The 24386-nt window shown below is 39.0% G+C and overlaps 1 protein-coding gene across 1 annotated transcript in view; it reads left to right on the top strand.

Annotated features, from left to right (window-relative positions):
- Window positions 1–24386, top strand: part of cdh13 (cadherin 13, H-cadherin (heart)) — a 516276-nt gene that overhangs the window by 271491 nt on the left and 220399 nt on the right. The gene's annotated exons all lie outside the window — the stretch shown is intronic.

The raw sequence follows: 24386 nt of genomic DNA, 5'->3' as shown, positions 1-24386 counted from the left end.
ATCACTTTTATTGGCACATTTTGGGCTGATTTACAGACTCTAATGAGGATGTATTTCAATTTTATGCTATAAACAGAATATATACAACTTAAATCATAAAAAAAAACAGTGTTTACTTTTCTTTTTTTTTTTTTATTATTTTTTTACATCTGTTCCTTATTTATGCTACTTTGCATGCTTGATTGACAGTACTTGTGATTGACAGCGGCATATGTCACAACCTGCCCTCTGCTCCTCTTCATATAACTGAAGCCAATACAATTATTTTTTCCTCTTTTTTTCCCTAAAACATGTTTTGCTAGTTTTTCCGGACTGCCAACCCTGCCTTTAAGTAAAAGTACAAAGTACCTTTCTCAAAATTTACTCAGAGTATTTATTATTTTTTAACGAAGAAGTTTTGCATTGTCAATAGCAGGCCTTCAGACTGATTTGACGAGATGTTGCTACCATTGTGATGTCATGGTACTGCTCAATCTGTGATGGATGTTTCCTCTGTAGAGATCAGTGTCCTATCACACATCATGTGCAGACATTATGTCATCACATCACTGACATTAGTCAGAAAACACATTTTTAAAAACTAATTCAATTTGAGCTCATTTTTGATTGCTCAGCCTAATAAATGAGTTGTCATTTTGTTTTAACCTTATGTCATTAGCACGGTTGCAATCGGACAGCCTTATTGGCTACAATATGTAGCTGAAAGGTTTAAATATTGATTCGGATAATGGGCGTACTCAGTGGAGACCTATGATTTTAAAAGTAATGAAGTAGTATACATGGTGAAAATTGTACTTGAGTATGATTAAAATTACACACATGATAAATGTACTCATAAAGTAAAAGTACCAAAAAAATCTACTTAATTACAATAAATTGAGTATTTGTGGCTATGGTTTGCAGAGCCAGCCCCACCAGCCTTCAGTCCTCCTTGAAGCGTAATGTACAGATACCTGTGCTGGTTTTGTAGCAGACACGGCCTGAATACAACTTTTATCTCCATTTACCAAAACAAATCCTCTGCCGAGCTGTCATCAGTGCTTGTTTTTATCATAGATCATTGTGCTCCAAACCATTAACTGAGCTTTGCTACATTTCAGACACCCTGTGTACCCTGCGTTTTGGGTTTATACTGATAAAATGTTAATACTAGGCTGGCTAATTATGGTGCCTGTCAGTAAGGGTGATTACATTTAATCATTTAGTTGACTATATACACACATCTGCACTGCATGTCACACCCTCTTTCCTCTGCTGCACTTGACCCAAAAAAGTGAATCACTCACTGACGTTTCATGGAGTAAACTACCAAAAAATATGACGTGTGATTGACAGAACAGACGTAATCTGATGTTGTGTCGAGCTGTGTTATTGTGTCCTACCGAGGGGCTTATCTTGTTTTGCATTTTCAGATCAACCTCGAGATTTATAAGTCTGAATCAAGAAGATATGAGTTTAACAGGGATCTGTGAAATCGCCCTGTTGTCACTCAGTGAGGTATCTGGGTACGTCTTGAGCATAAAGTGTGAAGTGCTGAGGTGAATGTTCTTTTTTATGCATCAGGTTGTTGTTTCTACACAGCAATCCACTCCAGTTTGCCTGATACATGCAATGTGCTACATTTTGTCAAATCTCTGATCCCACAGGCTCTTATTACCTGAGATGACTGGTTTGATGGGGCCTCGGGGAGCAACAAGCAGCTCTTTGGGGCGTCCCCTGTAGCCAGCACTGAGAGATAAATTTCAGACACTTTTTCTGTGTTTACAGTCTGATGACCAACTTTAGAGGAGAGAATGAAGAACTTGCATCTACATTCAGGTGACTGTGTAAACACAATAAATGTTTGACTGGTTGCTGCTGATAGAATCCAGGCTCACTCTCTGCCCTTTTAGCTCTCTGCAAAGATTGTTTCCCTGCGAACAGCAATACCAGCTGAAATAAATGGTACATCTGGTATATCTCTTGTATTACAAGTGATATACCAAAACACTTCTGCTGCCAAACTCCAAGATGATATTTTGTCTTATTGGTAAGTGTTTGAGGATCTTAACCTTTAGAGGTAATTATATTTTCATAAATGGCCTTTTGTAACCTGCTTTAACTGTGTTTGGTTCTTTTCTTCACTGTATTACTCATGTTGCCTCTGAAGAACATTTTACTGAAGTACAGCTTGGAATTAAGAGTTAGAATAAATTAGTGAGAGTAATTTTTGCTCTCTTGACCCCAGATATGATTCAGAGCAAAACTCAAATCCTCCTCCTCCTCCTCTCCACCTCCCTGTGTCAGAACGAGTCAGAGAGATTTTAGATCTGATTTGAAGACATTAGAAGCGAGCTACTTTTTATATTTTACATTTCAAATAGTTATATGACGGTTATCTGATTCAGATGATCGATATCTGCTGACAGATTGTTAATTTATGAACTGTAGCAGGAGACTCTTCTCTTTTTCGCTGGCAAATCTTTCAATATGATTCACTTTGAGGCAGAGCCTTTAGAGACTCCTCACCTCCGGCCTCGTCTGTACATCTGAACACTTTTCCTGTGTGTCACTTTGTCACAGTGGTTTCTTTGAGTTTCTTGAGCTGATGTCAGTTCTGTGTCTTGGTCTTTTATTTGGAGGTGACAGCTGTGCCCTCTCAGTGGGGAGACATAAATAAATGCTGTTTGAATGTACAGTGTGTCTATTTCAGGAAAGTTTCACTTTTGAACCCCTTTGTATAAACTGACTGCTCCAAAGGAAAAAAAAATATCCATGAATGTGATTTTAATATTTTGCCTTAATTCCACTGAAACACTCGCACAATCAGCATATCCTGACTGTCACAGCCTAAACATGACCAAGTCCAGTTATTCATTAAATCAATATGCTTATACAATACACTATTGAGACATTTTAATGCAACAACACCATCTGTACTGTATGGATTAGTCTAGGTTTTGTCTATTAATGTCAGCATTTTTGGTCCATCTAGAGTTGTATTTGTTCCTTGTTTGAACATTTAATGGTTAGACTGAAATAAAACAAACAAAAAAAAAAGCCAGTGTCCATCAAACAGCTTTCGCTCTTGGGGTCTCAGCATAGACTTTATCAAACATGGACGTAGACTCCGCGATATCACCCATCAGTTCCTAAAACCGTTAAATGAAGCCAATCCATGGACTCAGCCACATGTAATATGATGCCGGCTGTGAGGTTCCTTTCCAACAGCTACAGGATGCCGGGCAGTCACATGACCTGAGCTGTGTCTCTGATTGGACAATTAAACGATCCTAATAACTTCTAAACAGGTGAGTTAGACACAATCTCACCCACTGTACAGTGTGTGCCATTAGAAAAATCAGCGTTTTAGACCTAAGACTTTTTTTGAACCAGGCTGTAAATTTGCTGTTAAATACTGTAAAAGTCTGTTTTTATGGGTGTGTACGTGACTTTCGGTCTTTCTGGATTCTCCATGACCAGCAACTTTAAGCATTAAAGAGCTTAAAATATGTTTTACGTGATTTTTCTGTGGTTGAGGCAAAGAAGATAAGGAAATGTTATATGTCTTATCAAATCCCTCATAAAGCAAAATAAGTTGTATTTATAATTCTAAATGATATCTATCCTTCCAACCATCTTGAACATACGAGGTAATTGTGAAAATAACACGTGGATTTTGTGAAAGAGACATTAAAACTGTTGAACATTTTTTCTTTGAGTGTGAACATGTTTTGGAGTTTAGGTTAGCTTTTTGAAGCTGGATGGTAACCAAACAAATCACTTGACAACAGCAGAACTGGATGTCTGTTAAAGTCTGAGTACAGCTAAAGGAAAAAAAAAACTTGGACTTCCTGGTAAACAGTTTAATTATACTCAGTAAATATTACATTCACAGATGCAAATCCTCAAGGTCAGACCCCACATCAAAGGATGGTAGAATAAACTGAATCTATACAAGAAATCCTTATGTTTCATGTCTAAGAAAAATGCCCTGAGACTTTATTTTTTACTTGAACTATATTCACTCATCAAGTAAGACCCTCACTGCTTACTTTCTGTTTTCTTTATTTTATCTTGACAGCTGTTTCAACATGTTTTGTAGTAATTGTTAAATATTCCTAACATGTCTGAACATGTTTATTCGATAAAATTAATTAATTAAAAAAAAAAAAAAAAAAAAAAAAAAACTTTTAGCACTTCGACCTAGGCTTCATTTTCACTGACTGATGTTGCCCCTTGGGTCTTAAGGGTGTGGATCCCTGCTGTCATTTCAAGGCACAAGGCAGGGTGCCTCCTGATCAAGTCTACACGTCTAACATGTAGAAACGGACTACCATTCACTCAATCAGTATGTTGAGCATGTTTTTGGGCTGTGAGAAGAAGCCTGAGAGGACTTGTGAATGCACAGGGAGAACATGCAGACTCCTCGCAGAAAGGTTTCTGATCCACCAGGGAATCACTTCAGAAACCTTCTTACTTCGAGGCAACGGCATCAGCTACTGCACCATCATGCAGAACAACATTCAAATCAATTTTACATTTATAGATCTTGCAAAAACACGGAGATGCCTGGGTGATCTTCTCAGCTCCTTCTCTCTTTTCAAAATCATTTCATGCTCGGGGCGTATTTTTCCTTTTTACCAGAGGTCATCAACTGCGTTTGTCCCAGGGCCATTATTTTTGGCAGACACTGTAAGGGGCCAGATGCTCTCATGAAATGTATATATATAATACTTTAAACCTAAGTCAAATGTTACTATGTTGTGCATAAATTCTCCTTCCAAATTGATGGGATTGTTAAGACTTTTTCAGGGTTTACGGACTCGTTTTACCTGCTCTGCAACAAGTTATCAGGAGGCGATTGCAATATTTTAGGTGTCATATTTATGGGGCTGTTAAGCTGTCCATCACCGTCAAATGCAGCCTCGTAGGTCGTGGAGACCTTTGACAGGAGAAAGGCCTTCTCAATAAATTCAAAGCTCAGAAAATGTCAAACTCAAAGAGCCTCAAGCAGAGAGTTGATGCAGAAAGGGCTCAAGTGAACGCATCACAGTCTGTGTGGGGATGGGGTCAGCTGACTGGATGGGAGCAATCTTTGATCATGTTGGGTATTGGGATTAAAAGGTGTGTTTTTGTGTGTGTACATAAGGTTTGGACACATTCACTTTTTCACATCACATAAGACTATGTGAACCAACGGCACGTGTTTGATGGGTAGTTAGAGCAAAACTGGCTACGAGAGAAAGCAGAAGGATTTTACTTTGACTGAGTTTTCAAAGTGAAACAAAACAATGTCCTGCCTCTGACTCATCCGCATCTGGTCAGTTATATGGAGCGTGCTCATTAGAAACCAATGATTAGAGGCATTAGTTTAGTGAACCTCACTTTCAGTGGACTACATGTAAATTTAATTTAATGGGATTTTCTCAAAACCATGTTCAACAAACAAGAATGAATCATCCAAACAACACAAAGACAAGTAACTCATGTAGTTCAAACCTTCAACACTTGTCCTAGTTAACTTTTGGAGTGTGTGAATGCCTTCATCTTTGTCGGGACATCTGTAAAGCAGGGGGCGGTTACACTAAATGCTGTTTCATTTCATGTATGTCCAGATGTGGTGTGAATGATTGTCAGTATCCAGTGTTTATATATATGATGTTATATCATGAGGCTCGGGTGAGAACTGAGGAGGCGGCCACATCCTGCTGTTCTCTGCCAGGTGCTGTTTGTCTCTTTTTGTTGAATATTTCACAAAGGCCAGCTGGATTTGCATTCATATACCGAAGACACATGGAAATTGTTTTTTTGTAACAATGAGACTGCGTGGTTAAGCTGTATTTGAGATATTCTTCCTGTTTTAATAGAAAGTGAGGGGTGATTTAATCTGCCTTATTTATTGCCAGTTCCTCAGTCTCCTGGTAGAGTATATTCCTCCTAGTCCCACATCTGTCATAGCTGCACTGCATGGCACTGATGATGAAATGATCAAAAATCTGTTGCTTCACTCTGTTTGCCCCGACCGCTCACCTTGAACTGTGTTCCAGTGATACACTGAAGAGGAGGCCCCTCCGGTCCACCTGTCAAGTGCCTTCAGGGCAAACATGTTGAAGACTGTGTGGAGAAATACTGTACATTTGTTTCATACAAGTCGCTCAAATAGTTTCACAAGCTGAGAGCAGAGACGGCGAAACAACAGGCGAGAGTAGAAGAGAAAAAAACGAAACCTTTGACTTGATGGTGCTCCTTGCTTTGTTTGTTCTCACATCATTAGTGCAAAAAGCCACGGACAAAAATCTTAATCATCGACAGAGCTTTACAGATAAAAGGAATCAGTCAACAGGCAGCAGAGGAAGGACACACACACACATGCAGACACATACTAATGCAGACAGCTTCACATAGAGATATTCTGAACAGTTGTCAGCTTCATGCTGAACTGCTATGAATCCCTAATGCAGACATTGCTTATGCAATCCTATATATTAGGTAAGCAACAGCATGTCATTACTGGCTGTACAGAAAGAGATAATAAGCTGACAAAACCACACCACTGAAGCTTATTTAAATGATGCAGTCAAACAGAAAATGCCGTTTTGATGCTGTGGCAGTGGAGTTGAAAGGATGAAGGATCAAAAAAAGAAGCAAAAGCCTGTTTCCTCTAAGCTCACACAAACAGTTCTGAGACAAGTTTCACAGACAGCAAGTATTATTACGACATAATAACCTGTATGTTGGCCGAACAGACGGCTCTAATATGTTCCACATGTTGCACCCCTTCATGTTTTCAACATAAGGATTATGACAAATCCAAGAGGAAAACCTCCCATTGGTTTGGCCACAGTGAAGACCAGATCCACGAGAAGCCCTGAGTCATCACTTTAGTTTTCTGGCTCTGTGGATAACTTCACTCTGACTTCTGCAAGCTCAGCGATATCACTTTAAGGAGAAAAAGAAGTCATTATACGTTACAGGGTTAGATCTGGAGACCTTCTTCCCTGATTGGGTGAAAGGAACTTGGCCTTATCTTCAGTTTATTCCTCATTTGAAACATATATATTTATGGTATATATACAGTCAATCCGTGAAGACCCACTAAATGCTTTGGTTCCCTCGGCGTCCTGCTAGCTGCTCTTTCCTCAGCACATTATATCCTGCTGCTTGAATAAACCAAAGTGAGCAAAAGAAAATGAACGGAGGTTTGATTTTATTTTCTCTCAGTATGATCTGACAGCTCCTTGGTGCTATCGTTGCCATGGATGCCAGATCTAATTGAGCTAAGAGATAAGATGAGGGATGCAGCTCTGAAGACTGTCTCTGGCAGATGCCTGCAGAGCCGTGTACTAAATAGTCTACTTAGCCATCATGTCAGTTCAGTCTAAATGATCTCTCTCCAGTAATAAATCAATCATTAAAATTGTATTTAACAGCCTGTCAGCTCTCCATACATTTCCTCGACAGTTGTTGTAGATTCTGAAAGGATAGTCTGGCTCTTCACCAAGATTCAGAGCCAGCTTTCTCCATCTTATCAAAAATGGAGTCTGGGTTTGTTCCTTCCAGTCTGGAAAGCAGAAATCAGAAATGATAGTACCTGGAACAACATTCACATGGCACACTCAGGAGAAACCTTCCTCTCATAGTGTCAGGAGTCAGTTAAACAACCTTGCCTTAGGAGTGGACCTCTGAGCAAAGCTTTGCCTCCACAGATTCCCCAACGGGTGAAAGACAGATAAAAATACCATCCAGCTTCTCAAAGATATCTGTGGGAAGGAGGGTTTCAGAAGCATTACTACACGTACCAGCTCCAAAAGCAATGGAGACCATTACATGTCATGTTAAACCACATAAACATCATAAAACAAAATTCTTCAGAAAAGGAGGAAAAGGTTAAGTATGTGTGCCACATCAGCAATTTTTGATCTATTTCATTTTTTATTTTTGCTAGAAATAAAGTTGTTCATCACTGCTGTTAATATCTTGTAGTCTGAGTCAGAATATCCCTAAATTTGGTTGTTACAGTTGTCCTTACAATGAAGTTAAAATTAGACATGCACCGATCGATTGGTGCCGATTTCCTTAACTTTGGGGGATTTGTGATCGGTGATGGGCCCATCTTTACATATGAAACTGATCTTATAAACCTCTGAAAAGGTCTGACAGCCAGCCTTTGTTGCTTTTTGCTCTGAGACCTGAAACTCAGGACACTTTATTAGTTGTTTAAGTTAAAACATGAATATTTTATTGTTGCAAATGTTCAAAAATTTTTAATAAAAAAGGATTGGAACATGCTCCCAGTTATTAAAAAAAAAAAGAAGAAAGAAAAAAATCGGTATCGGCCCAAATCAGTATCTGCAGGTCAGGATTTTTAAAGATCGGTGATCTGTGAATGGCTAGAAAACTGTGATCAGTGCACCCCCTAGTTAAAATATCAAAGGGGTAACAGAAAGTACAAATACAATGGAGAAATAAATACTAAATCAGTTGCAATAAAAAAAGAAGAAGTAAGAAGAAATGAGTAGAATAGTTGGAATAAGCTTTGTGCAAAAGCACTGATGTCAGTTTCTCCAGGTCAGCCCAAAATGTCAGGAGGCTTGCGATAGTGACAGTAGACAGCAACTTTAACTCACTGACGTAAACTGGGCTGCTTTCCAATACAAACACTAAATCCATTATCTAATCCTCTCCTCTGTCCCATCAAGGGTAAAGTTGTTATAAGCAGTGCCCCTGCAGATTTGAAGCACTTTCATAGGTTTCTTTTGAACTTGTTTCATAGTTTTCTGTGTTTGACTTCAATCATTTCTGTATTTGCAGCATGTTTACTGTTGCTGCTGTTACTCCAACTTTTTGCAGGATGTTATTTTTTCCTTTACATTGCATTTACTCTATTCTTTTGCTTCTTTTTAAAAAAAAATCTTAATCATAAGCTCCATTATTTGCGTTTACGGCAAATTTCTCATAATGAAGACCCTTCATTACAGATCGCTCATCTTGTTGGCCACCATAGACATGTATGCGCGCGTGCAAAAAAAGTGAAATACTGATTGTATACTGTGTGTGTGTGTGTGTGTGTGTGTGTGTGTGTGTGTGTGTGTGTGTGTGTGTGTGTGTGTGTGTGTGTGTGTGTGTGTGTGTGTGTGTGTGTGTGTGTGTGTGTGTTACGCAGTGGGAGAAGCTGCAGGGGAGAATGTCACACTGCTTTGACATTTCTGTTCAAACTGATAACAGAAAGCAGCCACAGCCTGAGTCTCATGACAAGCCCTCTCCTCCCTGTGTTCTTTACTTCTCTTCATTTTCTTCATACCTCGTTATCTCTCTCATTCTTTTCTGCCCTCATGGCCTGCTTTTCCTTGGACTCTTCAAGCAGGGCTCTTGCAAAAAGAGTCTGAACATTCTGTCACTTTTTTAAACCAACATTGTGGTTAAAAAATTGTTTCGAAAAACAGATTGTTTCAGCTGAAAAGACAGCATATTTTAGCTCTAAACAGATCTTATTATGTCTTTTGATCTGGTTTTTACCCCTTAGTTCTTTAAGGAGATTTTTATTTATTTATTTATTTATTTATTTATTTTGTGCGTGTGTTTGGGGGTGGGGGTAGTCAAAATGATGTTCCCTTTTTTTTGTGTGTGTGTCTGTTTTTTGTGTGAGTGAGTGTGTAATTGTGTATACGTGTGTGTGTGTGTGTGTGTGTGTGTGTGTGTGTGTGTGTGTGTGTGTGTGTGTGTGTGTGTGTGTGTTTATGTTTTCACATCAGAAAGCTAAAGGCTGCTACTCAGTGCTTTCAGGGCTGCATGCTTTCAGCCCCTTGTTAGATGTGACTGTGCTTGACCTCTATATAGCACTTAGAGTTGAGCAGCAATTATAATAATTAGCACTGGTAATAAAAAAGTGGACTGATAATAATAGTTACAGCAGTTGGAGACAGGCTGATTCATCTGCAACAAAGACTCACAGGAACCTATGAGAAAAATTTGCTCAAAAACTTACAGAAAAAGTGTGATTAGCATTAAAGTCATTCACAAAAATTACAAGTTTGTTTAATCATAGAACAAAGGAGATGGCGTTTTTAACTTCTTTATGACAACAAAATGCTGTAAACTAACTGAAAACATTAATGTGTTATTCAGCCCATCCATACTTTGTGTTTACAGCAGCTGTAGCAGATAAGTCTTGGTCCTGTCCTTTCCAGCCATGTTCACTCAGAACTGAGTCAACTCTTTGTAGATTCCAATCTTCTATTGTCTAGTTTTGATGAGCCTGTGTGAATTGTAGCCTCAGTTTCCTGTTCTTAGCTGACAGGAGGGTCACCCGGTGTGGTCTTCTGCTGCTGTAGCCCATCTGCCTCAAGGTTGGATGTGTTGTGCGTTCAGAGATGCTCTTCTGCAGACCTCGGTTGTAACCAGTGGTTATTTGAGTTACTGTTGTCTTTCTATCAGCTACAACCAGTCTGACCATTTTCCTCAAGACATTTTGGCCCACAGAACTGCCGCTCAATGGATATTTTCTCTCTTTGGGACCATTCTCTGTAAACCCTAGAGATGGTTGTGTTTGTTTTTCTTCTCCGTTCTGATGCTCAGTTTGAACTTCAGCAGGTCATCTACACCATGTCTACATGTCTTAATGCATTGGGGTGCTGCCATGTGATTGGCTGAACAGGATAACCCGATAAAGTGGCCAATGAGAGTATCTTATATTTCACAGTTCTCTGAAAGCCACACAGGAGCCGCAGGACAGGAGTTCAGAAAGAGTTAACAACAAAAGTTTATGTAAGTTATCATGGACAGGCTTCTGCTAAAGAAGATACTTCATGGTGTTTTCCTACATCACTTTCAAATGGGAATCAACAGTTGGTTGCACAATACTGAGAGGGAAATGGGTCATATACTATGCAGTGCATATATTATCAGGCTCAGTAACTTCCTCACACTGCAGGGCACAGTTCCTTTAATCAACTGCTTCTCCCACAGGATTTCTTTTTGAAACTATTTCTAGCCGTGGATTAATACACATCATGTGCTCCAGGGACTATTTACGGCTGCAGGACTGTGTTTGAGGAATCAACTCAAAATAACCTATCGTGCCAAAACTCATTGTACTAGAGGAATATGTCATCCACTGCAACACTGTGACGCATCACTCCCACACTTTATTTGCATTTTCACATTAGGTTGTTTCAACAATTCATTGCTTTGGAAATATATAATGTAGAACACGCACAATGAAAAATGTTCTTCCAGCTTTCCTCTGCAAATGTGCATCATTCTGCAAAGCCTAACAAATTACTCACAAGATATGCAAACATGTTTTAACCGCTTTAAGATGGATGGCTTTTTGCTTTGACTGATCTTCTCTTTTAATACATGGGGCACCTTTTCAGAGGGCACTGAGTTTCCCTTCTCTGTTTATTTTAAGAGTCACTTGGGAGTCGTTGCAACACCAACGAAGCAGTAACATCACTAAGAGTTAGCACACTGTCAGTATTTGCAGAAGGGGAATTCTTTGATCTAAATTTCAGGAAGGGAGTAGTGCACAGCCTGGAAATCACTGTGTTACTTCTGTCACGTTTTCAGCAATTTATGTTCATCCTCCCTCTGCCAGCACCATGCAGGCAGGCTAAAGTTAGCATCTAGGTGATATATCTTATGTAATTGGACATGATGGGGTATAAATGAAGATATTACTCAGGGCTGAGCCTCTGTTTGTGTTCCAGACTAATTTGTGTTTATATCAGAGGTAATTAAAGCCCGAGTTCCCGCTGTGAAGGGAGCGAGGATGGATCTGGTCCTCTGTTCTGCTCCATGCACTCTCAAACACCCAAACACTCTCATACACACTCTTTTGCTGGATGAATTCAGCACATGAATCAAACTTGAATCCATGTCCCGTGTAATTTTTATCACATTAACATTGACATGTTTTGTAGTTCTATAAGGATTATATTACAGCACATTTAATGAAGGATGAAAGCACAAGTTTAATGAAAATAAGTGGTGTCTTTTTTTTGTTTTGCCATTTGAGGGCTCTGATGTTGACCATGCAAACTCATTTAAAGGAGGATCCTGTTATTTTCAATCATGCCCAACTCTCTTCTCCTCTTAGTTTAGATCCAATGTTGTGACTAAGGCTTTCCAATATTGCATGTTACTGTCACTCTACAACTGTAAACTGTAACTACTTACCATTCAAATTCAATAACAATGTTACAGTTATAGAAGTATTTTAGACTTTTCAGTTGCTGCTGTACAACAAATGGACAACAGCATTAAGATTTCACCCTTCAGATGGTGAAGAAAGGGTAGAATGAGTCAGAAGGTTTACAATCTAGCTCTTGGTGAATTTTCAGCACCAATGAATGTTGTTAGGGGTTGAAGTAAATTATTGCAGCAACTAATTCTGGTTAATTGGCTACATTATTCTATTTTTTTTTGGAAATATAATGATAAAATAAAAATAAATACAAAATTATTGCACTTAATGGCAGCACCTGCAGCCAAATAACTTGTAGAACTTTTGTCGCACTAACTAGGTTTTTTCCCTCTGTCTGAATTCTTGCCTGTGTTGTACGTTGCTTTGGATAAAAACATCTGCCAAATGAAACTGTAGAAACCGTAGAAGTTATGCTACATTAGCCAAGCGGCAACCTCCTGTCAAAAAAATATGAGACAATGCTGAAGTGCGACAATCTGCTGTATCTAGAGTGTCCGTTTGAGGCTGGCTCCAGAAGTACCTGAAGTCACAAACACACCAAGACCAAAAAAAGCTGTTTACACAGCAGATATAAACATAAGTACAGCCTGGTCAAAATAAAAACATCTCCTGTTTGAATTTCTAATTTCACTATCAGCACACACTGTAAGGGGTGTGACTTTTTTTCCAATTGGGCACTTCAGAGGATATTAAGATTGCAAGTTTGCCCAATAAGAGGCACAGTTCAGCTCACGTGACAGATGGGCGCCATAGCTGAGGAGAAGGAAGTGAGGACGACGTGCTGGTTCTCGGTTGTGAGCTGGGAGGTGACGAGGTGGACCTGTCCATCGTTGTTGGGAACGTGGGATCTAGCCCCGGGGGATGGACGAGCCAGCCGTGCTAACCCAGCGGCATCGTGCTTTTCACGGACGTGGCTGATGGAGCTGACATCGGATGCCGGCCCCACATTGGAGGAGCTTCGCCTGCTGTGAGCAGACAGGATCCAGGAGACAGAGACTGAACAGACTGCTGGAGAGGCTCAGTCCTGGACCCTGTGGAGGTGGAGACTGGCTGGGCTGGAGAGTGGTGGACGAGCGGTTGACGGGATGTCGTCATCTAATTTCTTATGGACCTTTTTGCACTTTCTGTACTCTTTCTTACTTTTGTTTTCTTAAATGCTGCGGTGACTCCTGAATTTCCCCTCGGGGATAGATAAAGTATTTTCTATTCTATTCTATTCTATTCTATAGTTGTTAGTGTGGCGACTCAAAGCCCACGCCATGTGACAGCCGATTTGCTTCAAAAATCATTTTCAGAGACAGATGGGTGAAGTCAGGGAGACTGCGTCCATTGATTATACGATCTATGACATCAGCACAGTAGCAACCTAGGAGACAGAGTATTTCACTCACTCAGCACACACTCACAATGGCTGTTGATCATTCAGTGAGTCCTATGGTCGGACATCATCAGATCTGGGTCTGCTCAGTCTCCAGTGTGTTCTGTTTTGTTCTCTCTCATCCGTCAACTCACACCAGTTGTGTGTTCAGTCCGGCACGTATCAGGACCGCCACACAGCTGGAGCCCTGAGGGTGAGGAGCTCCTGCACTCCTCATTAGTGTTGGGTTATAAAACCTCAAACCTGGTGGCTCCTGGCCTGGCTTCACTCAATGTGTCGGTATGTTGTCCTAGTAAAGTTGAATATGAAATGGTGTCAACAGTTTATTCTATTCTAGAAGCCCAGGATGTTTTATTGTGGTTCCCAGCTTCCTGTTGTGCTCAATCTGCTCTGTGCAAATTGATTTGTGATGAGTCATGGGCCCTGACCTGGCTGAGCTGACACACAGCCAGAACGCAATGGAGCAGAGCAGGTGTGATTGACACGTTGACATGAATCAAACCATCAGATCCGGTGCCCTGGCAGAGCAGAGACAAAGCTGTTTTTTTTTTTTTTTGTATTGTTTTTTTTTCCCCCGATCGCAGGAAGTAATATTATATCCACTGCCAAGACTTGCGTTTCTAATATCATGAAGCAACTATCCAAAAAAACGCACAGTACTACTAAACCAGCTGCCAGAGAGCGCAGCGCTGCAAACACCAGTGACCCAGGTGCAGATTAACAGCCAAGGTTTGGTTTGAAATCACAGCCAGTTGCACAATCTGTAAATCAGGACAGAAGAACCAGTCTGCTTTCAGATGGTTCATTATTAAAATACTGCTGAGACCAGAGGCTGGTCACGTTAGTCAAAGGACAGAAAAAAAATGCTCAAGTTACTTCCCCATATAACTTTTTACTTTCAGATGCCAAAACTTGGATAGTAACTCAGATACTTTTTAATAGTACTGACAATATGGATGGAGAAAAAAAAGAGGAGGAAAGAGACTGATCAGAGGAGCGATGATTGAGGAAACATGAGAGCTGGCTTTGTGGAAGTCTTTTCACTGACAGACACGCCACCATATGAAATATCACTCTCTGATTGGTCGCTACAGCGGCTCAGACTTCTCCACATGAAACTCAACAAACACAACAGAGTTTAACGAGAGAAAGACGAGTTGAGGACAGGCACAGAGAATCGTTCAGAAGTCATGATTCTGGTAATAAAGGGTTTGATGCAAGTTTAAAGCATAAAATACTGAACAAAACTATCATCAAACCAATATGATGGAGAATTAATACTGAAAAGTAAAATCTAATGAATAACATCTTTCTGAGACACAGAAAACAAGGTTACATTAATACGTTTCAAAGTTCACAATCTAGATAATGGCTAATTAATTAAAAAAAATAATCTTACAATACGCATCAAGAGGTGATCAGCTGATGCCGTCATCACTGAAACACGTCACTTCATGTGACACTTCGGAGGAGAGGATGTCCCATTGCTCTAAAAACAAATTTCCTCCATTCCTCTCTCCTCTCTTCATTTCCTCGAATGTCTTCATCATCTAAATAAAACCTTTTTTATCTTTTGATCTTCTTGATCAAGTCGTGCATGCTTTTATCTCTTCTCGCCTGGACTACTGCAATGCGCTTTACACAGGGATAGGCAAAAATGCACGGCTGCAGTTAGTCCAGAACTCTGCGGCACGACTTTTAACTTTTATCACCCCAATTTTAGCTTCTTTGCACTGGCTCCCTGTTAATTTTAGAATTGATTTTAAGATCTTTTTGTTTGTTTTTAAAGCTTTGAATGGACTGGCCCCTCAATACATCACAGACTGCCTCCAAATGTACATTCCAGTGCGCGCTCTGAGGTCTTAGGGCCAGTCCCAGCTTGTGGTGCCTAAGACGAGACTTAAAACCAAAGGAGACAGGACCTTCTCTGTTGTCGGTTCCCAAACTCTGGAACACTTTGCCCCTCCACGTGCGAATGGCCCCTACAGTGAACTGTTTTAAGTCTCATCTTAGGGCCCACTTTTATTCTCTGGCTTTTAACATCGTGTGAGTTGTGTGGTCCTCTGTGTCTTTTAATTTATTTTATCTTATTTATTATTTTAATTTTTTTTTTTATGTTTTATTTATTTATGGTTTTTGCTTTTGTACAGCACTTTGGAGACGTTGGTGTGTTTTTATAATGTGCTATATAAATAAAGTGGATTTAGATTTTGGATTGGATCTAAGACGCAAGTGAACGACGCAAGTGGAGGAAGGAAGGATGAAGGACTTTGGAGCTTTGAGACACACCCTATGACTCCTCCCCATATATATATATATATATATATATATATATATATATATATATATATATATATATATATATATATATATATATATATATATATATATATATATATATATATATATAATACCTCAATAATTGTGGCTCTTTTGCATCCCTGCTAAAGTTAGAGCACCTTTTGAATTGGAGTCATTGAAAAGTCTTCTGTCCCTTCCCTGCTCTCCTGCTTTGAGGTATTATCTGTAAGAATGAGACTTCCCAACTGCAGTGTCAAAATTTTTCTGGTAGCCTTACTGGATTCCCCCCCCCCCCCCCCCCCCCCCCAAAAAAAAAAAAAAAAAAAAAAGAAAGAAAAGAAAAAAGAAAAAAACCCAACAAAAGATGAGCAGTATCAATAGGTGATTGCTGGCACGGGTACCTTTTGAAATTAGAAGTGAAAGTTGAGGCGGTAGGGATGGTGGTGATCCAAGAATAGTAAATGGGTGCAGAAAAAGCTAGAAAAAGATTGATTCAGGAGAAAGATAATGATTCAACTTGAAGATTACACCAAAACGGGCAGGTAATTTGTAGCATGATGGTGCCCATTTGTCCCATTATGGTCCCTGTCCTTCCCTTTCTCTCTTGTTCTCCCTTTGTGAACTCAAGAACAGCCTGTCCAACACCCTACCAGGTGACCGCTGTCCCACAATGCCTCATTATCAGCTTGTCAGACTGAGAAAGCCTGGTAAATTAATGTCTGAGGTATCTTACTGAAGCAGCCGCCCAATTAACTCTAGGGCATTGTTGTGTTAGGAGAAATGAGTTTCCCCTTCTTGCACTTCTAGATGTGTACGTACACGATGCCATTTGGCTCAGTGAAGTAATAAGGCCACCTGGTTAACTCGTCTTTTCCTCTAATTACTTGGTGACTCATTGAAATTGGATGGTATGCCAGTGATATTTACAAATTAAACACCGCAGGCTGAATGACTCATCATTTTAAACTTAATACTATAACATGATAAAAATCTTTATATGCCCAGTAGATAGAAATGCATGATCCAATCCTGCATGAAACTCACTCGTTTATATGCATCTGTTCTCTTTTCCACCAGTAAGGCATCATTGATTTTCTTGAGCCTTCTTAACTGAGCTATCTTCTTTTGAATTACCATAGGGAGCGATATGCATTACACCACTGAGAGGAAAAAATTGCATTGTAAATGGGCTTTATTTTCAACAGTGATTTGATCTGAATATATGTGAATAGGGCTTTATTTGAATACATTTCTATAGTTTGGAGTAAATTATTTTGCTCCCTGGTGGCTCCTATATGCCTCCCTGCGTCATTCCAAAGCATCAGCATCCATCTCCCTCTCTGCTTTTCTCTCGCCTTCTCAGCATTTTGTCATTCCTTTTCTCCTCTCTCCTCTTCTCTCTTATCACACATGAAGGCTATGTAAATAAAAATGTCTTCCAAATTTTGGGCAGACTTGCCTGAAGAAGTCTGAGTCTCAAACTATCGTAGAATAAAGGATTGGGAGTTAAAGGTGTGACAATGGCTCAACTCTTGGCTCCCCTGGTGGCCGTTGCAGTACTCGAGTGCTGCTAATCTATTAAAGAGTTTCTATTCTCCTTTGCCCCTACACAAAGTCCCACATCAACTCAGGCTTGATTATCTGGCCTCTCTCTGGTTCGGCAGAGACCTGCCGCTCTCACTCTCACACACTCTCCAAGCCCTCAGAGTCTGAAAAGACAAACCAATCTCTCCCCATCGCCCTGTTTCCTCTTCACGTACCCGACAAGAGAAGACGTCCTTTGAATAGCTCAAAACCTTTGCTGCACCTCAGCTTCTTCAATTTAGATTATCGCCACTTTGTATTTCACAGGATCATTTATCATAGCCTGTCTTCCAAAAAAACAGCTCCTCATTATTTTTTTCCCAAAAAGTATAAGCTTTCATTTAACTTCAGTTGATATCTGCATGCTCATATTTACACGAAAACACTTTGTTCACTTGAATAATCCTGTCCTAAATGTACAACTATTCAATTGGAAGATAGGCGTTATGCTTCTGTCTGTTTTGTTTTATCTTCCTCAGTCTTGTGGATTTATTTATTTATTTATTTGAAGTCTTCTTTTCTATTCTATTCTATTCTATTCTATTCTATTCTATTCTATTCTATTCTATTCTATAACTAAATGAACACACTTAGCAGTATTTCCAGATGATGCATATTTATGGATCTTTCAGTTTTTTTCCATTGGTTCAGCTCATTTCTTCAAACAGAAATTACACTCTCAAAACTCTAAGATCATTTGGTAAAACTGTCTTACAGCTCAGCACAATGCCATAAGAATAAAGTGGTAGAGAATTAAAAAAAATATATATGGTAAGAGTAGCCTCTGAGGTTTGATATCACACATTGCTCTCATACTGCTAAATAAATTGTAACCTTTATTACTCACACACATAAAGTGACTTTTATACATCAGGGTAAAAGGAAAATGTATAAAGCCCAAAATACTGTAATATAAACACATAAACAGAAACAAGGGAAATCATACGTAGCCTGCAGTGCTGTCAATAAATCTGGAGTTTCACAACTAACACTTCTTCACTGGTCGCTGTCCTCACCTTCCCCATCCTGGCCACCATCCTTGCTCTACTGACCAATCACACGCTGCCGTCTGTCTGGCCACAGATTCTTATTCACATTAAAGTGTATTTTCACAATCATAGACAGAACCTGTCACCTGGACTTTTGAGATGTGTAAAACTCATCTTTAGAGATCTAGTTTCACCTGACTTTTGATTTATCAATATATCAAATCTTCTAAGAGATTCATATATGGTATTTATGTTATTATGTTGCTGACTAATTTTGACAATTGAACGGACTATTGTGCACGAGGTGCCTTATACAATGACATGCTGCTGATATTTTTTTGAGAGACTTACCATTAGACTGAGAATCAACAACCAGTTTAGATCAACGAGGTGTTGTCACTTGAAAATTGTGCTAAACTAGGTGGAGCTAACTGTAGGCTACCTGTGCTTTGTATTTTGCAAAACTAAACAAAAGCATTTGCAGTTTGATGAAATCAGTGGGAAATTCAATTATGTTTTGAACAATTGCACAGTAGTTTTGAGGTTTGTCATTATTTTGAGAATGTAATTTCTGTTTCAAGAAATGAGCCAAACCAATGGAGAAAAAAAAACAACAAAAAAAAAACTGTAACACAGTAAAAAAAAAAAAAAAAAAACATGATACCACATATCACACGGGAGGCATATTGTGGAAGGGAATGTACCTGATTTAGTGAGTGGTTATTTATGTCATGGATGATGTCAGCAGGATGTGGGCACAGGCGGTTTTGAACTGTGACAAGATGGGCAGGATCTTGGCAGAGTTGAGGGATCTTGTCACAGCCTGTAGGGATCTTTATTACCTGGCTACTAACAAGCAGGAATAAATATAGATTTACAGCTAAATGAGCTTTCTATTGCACAGCGGGTCGCGCTACCATTGCAAAACTGTCACTGCTTATTTTTAAATCATATCAATCTATGATCAAATTAAAGCATGAATGTGCATACTGTTTATGATTCAAACTAAACTGAAAACTTGCTGAAGGTAATGTTAAACAAGGTGAGATGGACTTCTGCAGAGATATTCATGTTGAAATTTCTGACCTCATTCAACACCCATTCCCTGAATTTTGAGGTCAACACACCTTAAAACATACACGAGTCAAACGTATCAACTTTGATCAGTGTTGCTGTTATCTCTGTCTCTTATGGTTGGAGTTACTGTAGAGAACAGCAGCTCAGAAATGCTCTCAGTAGATCTGCTATCTGGATTGTTGAACAGGATGTTGCTCCCTTTTCCTCTATAGGAGATGATTGGTGTCCAATACCCCCTCAAGTGGCTCTCACATCTGCGTCACTTATTGTCATTTTCTCCCCACTCTCATGAAGAAAACTAACTTTTGTATCACAGTGTCAACAGGCAGAAGAAGAATGGGCCTGGCACCTTTTTTTGCAGACTGTTTGAAATCAGTTGGGGGGGGGGCATAGGAATCTGGCCCTCACTGAACTTTGGTGCGGTGAGAACCATCTGTTCGTTTGTTTTTTTGAATGGTTATGTCCTACCAGTGCTCATCTACCAACTCAAACCTCACCAAGCAGAGCCAACGTAACCTCATTCTTCATTTATAGACTCTCAATTTTGAACAGACCACTGCAGGATAACTGCTGCATATGCACTGTAAACCCAGATAAGTTAAGTTTACTTAAAAAGTGCTTGTAAACTAGATACCTTAAAAAAAAAAAAAAAAGTAATGTTAATTTAACTCAACATCGTAAGTAAAGACTATTATAGAAAATCATTCTGAATGTCTTTAATCAAATAAACCTGATGCTTATTTGTTACAAATTAAAATATTTAGTAATGTTTAAAAAAGTCGTATATCACTGTAAAACATAATACGTTGACCTTACTCAAACATGATAGATGTGATATTAATAAATTTGCCTCTTGAATTAAGTAAATGTAGTAATAAAAAATTGAAGCAGATCAGAACAATTAAATCAAATAACATTTTTAAGAACAGCTAGGTCTCATATCCACTGTGTTCCCTCCTCACTCATTGTTACAAATGCCATCACAACAAAAATCAGCTCTAATTTCATAACTTTATTGACCAAGGCAGTAGATATAAGACCCTGCTGTACAGGGAAATATTATTCTTCAGGGGGCTCAGGTTGTCTCAGCCCCACAGCACCGACTGGTGGTCTGTGGCACGGGGTCTTGTACCTTCTGATTTTTGCAGTGTGTGCCTAATGGTCATATCAGGTAATATAATTATAAATGAAATGAAATGTTTGACAGGACAATCATGCTATTTTGGCCAATTTGAAATTAAGTGTAAAAAGATATATTTATTTAATTTTGACACAGTCAGTCCACACCACATAGAGCATGGACAGCTGATCGATGCCACAAGGAGCACAGACAGCTGGTCCATGCTGTGACAAACAGTCTGTATAATGTGAAGCACAGAGAACCTGTGCCACTGCTGCATGTCTAGAAGTACAGCAGGGTCTCATAACGGCTCCGTCCCCTCCTCACTCACAGTTACAAAATGCAGTCACAAACTATTGATATTTAGTTGTGCTTACTTAAACAGTAATAAATTTAAATCTACTCAGAAATCATCATTTTCAATACTGAAAACTCAGACATTTGAGTAAACTAAACTTACTAACAAATTTTCATAGCTTAGTCCAATGGAGTAATTTGAACTTTAGGGTTTACAGTGTGTGTTGGAAAGAACAGCCGTGTTTTAGCCCGTGCTCTATCACTCTTTGTTAAGTTTTCTTCTGCTTTTCTGTCCTGTTTCTATTTGACAGTTCAGCTCCAGTGTCCAACGTTGCTACAAAATAAATAAATAAATAAAAATAATTTTCTTCAAGAGTTCTGCTTCTAGCCTGGTCACCTCACTTCCCCGTGCTAAAATCTGCTGGACTTTGTAGTGTCATCAAAGGAACTTTTGGTCTATGTGCCGTAAATCGATTCGTGTTATGCCAAGAAAATCCAACCCAACCACAGATACGGAGAAATATCATTTAGAAATAACCAGATTTTGCAGATGATCTCATTTTAAATTGTGGAGAAATGTTTCAAAATCACTTGTGAAATTCTTACAAGACCTACAAGTAAATACTTAAAGTATGTAAAGGAGATGTAGATATGATGATAAAGATTAATACTAAAATTGGACATTTTGCTACTCTTTGACTACCGTGTTTTGTTTCTGCAAAGAGAAAATACACTTTTGAGATGTGAATGAATGAGTTATTTGGGGCATCCATCAGAGCTTCATTCTAATTACTCTAGTACTTGTGTCTATAAATTCAAGATACAATAACCTTTCCAGTGACCTCAGTTTTCTGCATTCCCCAGTGGCAAACATAAGCATGCCTACACTAAATTCAAAAAACACGTGTGCAGAGCAGCATTAAGATGCTGCTGTGCAGAGTATACACTGAGTCTTTGGATTACATTTGAGAGAAATATTATTTTGTGACCCGTCATGGACCATTTCCTGTTGTTGAGCAGATGTTTCCTCCATGGTTTCATTCATTCCCCCCTTCGGTGCTCCACACAGTTAGACTAATAGGAAATCCTTCATCTTTCAAAGACAGCCTTGCTATTTGGAGTAGTATTTCTCCTTTTCATTACCACCATTAATTCGGTATCCCTTTGTCGCTCAACCTTTCACTATGTTGTTAATTACTGCAGGAGGGAGGCCAGAGGAATCAGGAAATTAAAGCTTAGTTTATTTATAGCTTTTCATCTCGGAGGAGATCTCAAACAAAAAGGGAAATGTAGGTTTGTGTTTCTTAATTGATGTAGAAATTTCAGACTAGTGCTGCTCAGGTCTGTGTCGATGTGAATCTTTATTTATCCTCCTGACAAACCTTAATAAACTAGCAGCTATTTTATGGTATTTAAAAGAAAAGGAGCTGTCCTCACTGGCAGCTTCCTTCTTGCCTCTCTTTAAGCAGTCTAGCAATTCAATTCATTCATTCATTAAGACTCTGATCTGGCACGGTGTACTGATGAGAGTGTGATTGGAGGAGACAGCCACCTCCATCTAGTCAGTCCATCATCCTCCCTCTGCACCATCTCCTACTTATTCGTAATCACTGCTCATCCTGCTGTGTTCGAGTGAGACCACACTGTAGAGGCTCACAGAGAATTTCTACCAGCTCTCGTTCCTTCTCTTATCTCCTTCGACAGCTCTGTGCCATTTTTCACCTTTCCTCTTCTTTTTTAATTTTCAAAAAAGTAAAACTCTGTTTGGTTTCTCAGGTTTTACACCGACAAGCTACGGATCAGCTCTGGGCGAAAGGCTCTTTGATTGAGTATTGATCCCAGATTGTCAGGCGGGCAAAGATGACAAGAGATCACACAAGAGAACAAGGCAGCTGCCTGTTGTGCATTTTCTGCAGCAATCAGCTTTGCAGGACAAAGAGATGTATCCATCAGTCAGGAATTACACGGTTTTGTCATCTCTGTAGCGAGCTGTGATCACATGGTCACCAGTCTTGTCAAAATGTACCTGATTGGCCCGTGGCAGTAATAGAATTGTCAAATCCCCCCATCATAGTGCATGCTGTACATCACCTTTAAGCAAAGGAATTTGTGTTTCATATGACATTTCAGCGCTGAGTAATGGGAAAGCAGACAGGAATCAATAAGAATGGGACAATGTGAAAGACAAGTGTTGTAGAGAAGCTCTCCAGCAGTAAACACCTGTTAGAGAGGGCTGCCTGTGGTGATAAGAGGCCTGAGGTGGGTGTAGCCATGTGAAGTGATGGGGAGATGGATTTGGGTGTTTTTCTTTTCTTCTCTTCATTTGTTTTTATTTTCCCTCTGACATCTTGAAAAATGGTTTAGCGATGAAAATAAAACACATAGCGCTTGATAAAAATAGAATGCTGTCAGAGTCATATTTCCCTGAAGCTTTATAAAAATTGCTTTTTCTGCATTCATTTATCAGGAAATGCACCGGTTTGTTTAGTCCCAGGAGGACAGACTCTGCAGTATTTATGTTGCAGACACACAACAGAGAACCTTCTAATTGCCTCCATGAATGTTTTTATGGTCTTGAGCACTAGAGGTAATTTCACCATCTGAATTGATTCCCAGAAGACTGAGGGTGTAATTGGTTGAAACCACTACTCCAGTGAACCTTGCATGTGTTATTTATGATTATCGACAGGCAAAGATAATTAGAGGGTTTTTTTTCTCTCAAATTTTCCTAGTTTTAACATTTTTAAAGAGGCATTTTAATGTGATCTCAGGACAAAGATGTCATTTTATATATCTGAAATTCAGTCAACCAAATGTAACATATTGTTGATTCTTGAGTGTTTTGAATGCTGCTTTTAAATAAGATTAATTATTATTATTATTATTATTATTATTATTATTATTATTATTATTATTATTATTATTATTATTATTATTATTATTATTATTATTATTATTATTATTATTTTAGTACATATTTTCTGTTGTCTTACATCATATATTGTGTTAGTATTGTATGCAATACAAATGTTTTCCTCTGTTTGCTTAAAACATGACATTAGAACTATATCATCCCAAATGAAACATTAGCTGTGAGCAAGGAGGAAAATTATACCCACCATAAAACCCACTAATGTGATCCAGTATTGCTGGGGGTCTCCAGTGGGTAAAAAGTCTAAAGCTGTTTTCCTTAAAGACTTCCTTTGTGTTCAGCAACCTGTAGTTTCTATGCAGGTGTAAAGCTCTTGCCATCTATTACCACTTCACATCAGCTTCCTTGATTATTTATTGTCTTAAACTGTAGAAACTAATTTATGACTTATTAAGTGAGATATTAAAAGCATGCCAAACCCACTGCATGTTTTGCAGACAAAAGCGCTTTCTTGCCTCTTAAAGCACAATCCTTTGGGTAGCAGTTTTAACACAATAACACTTCACTCTGCCTTCTCTACT

This window comes from Halichoeres trimaculatus, unplaced genomic scaffold (assembly GCF_033239565.1).
Source record: "Halichoeres trimaculatus isolate MK-OKI-2021-1 unplaced genomic scaffold, fHalTri1.1 fHalTri1_scaffold_10, whole genome shotgun sequence".
Classification (NCBI taxonomy): Eukaryota; Metazoa; Chordata; class Actinopteri; order Labriformes; family Labridae; genus Halichoeres; species Halichoeres trimaculatus.
This window is presented reverse-complemented; position numbering and strand designations above follow the sequence as displayed.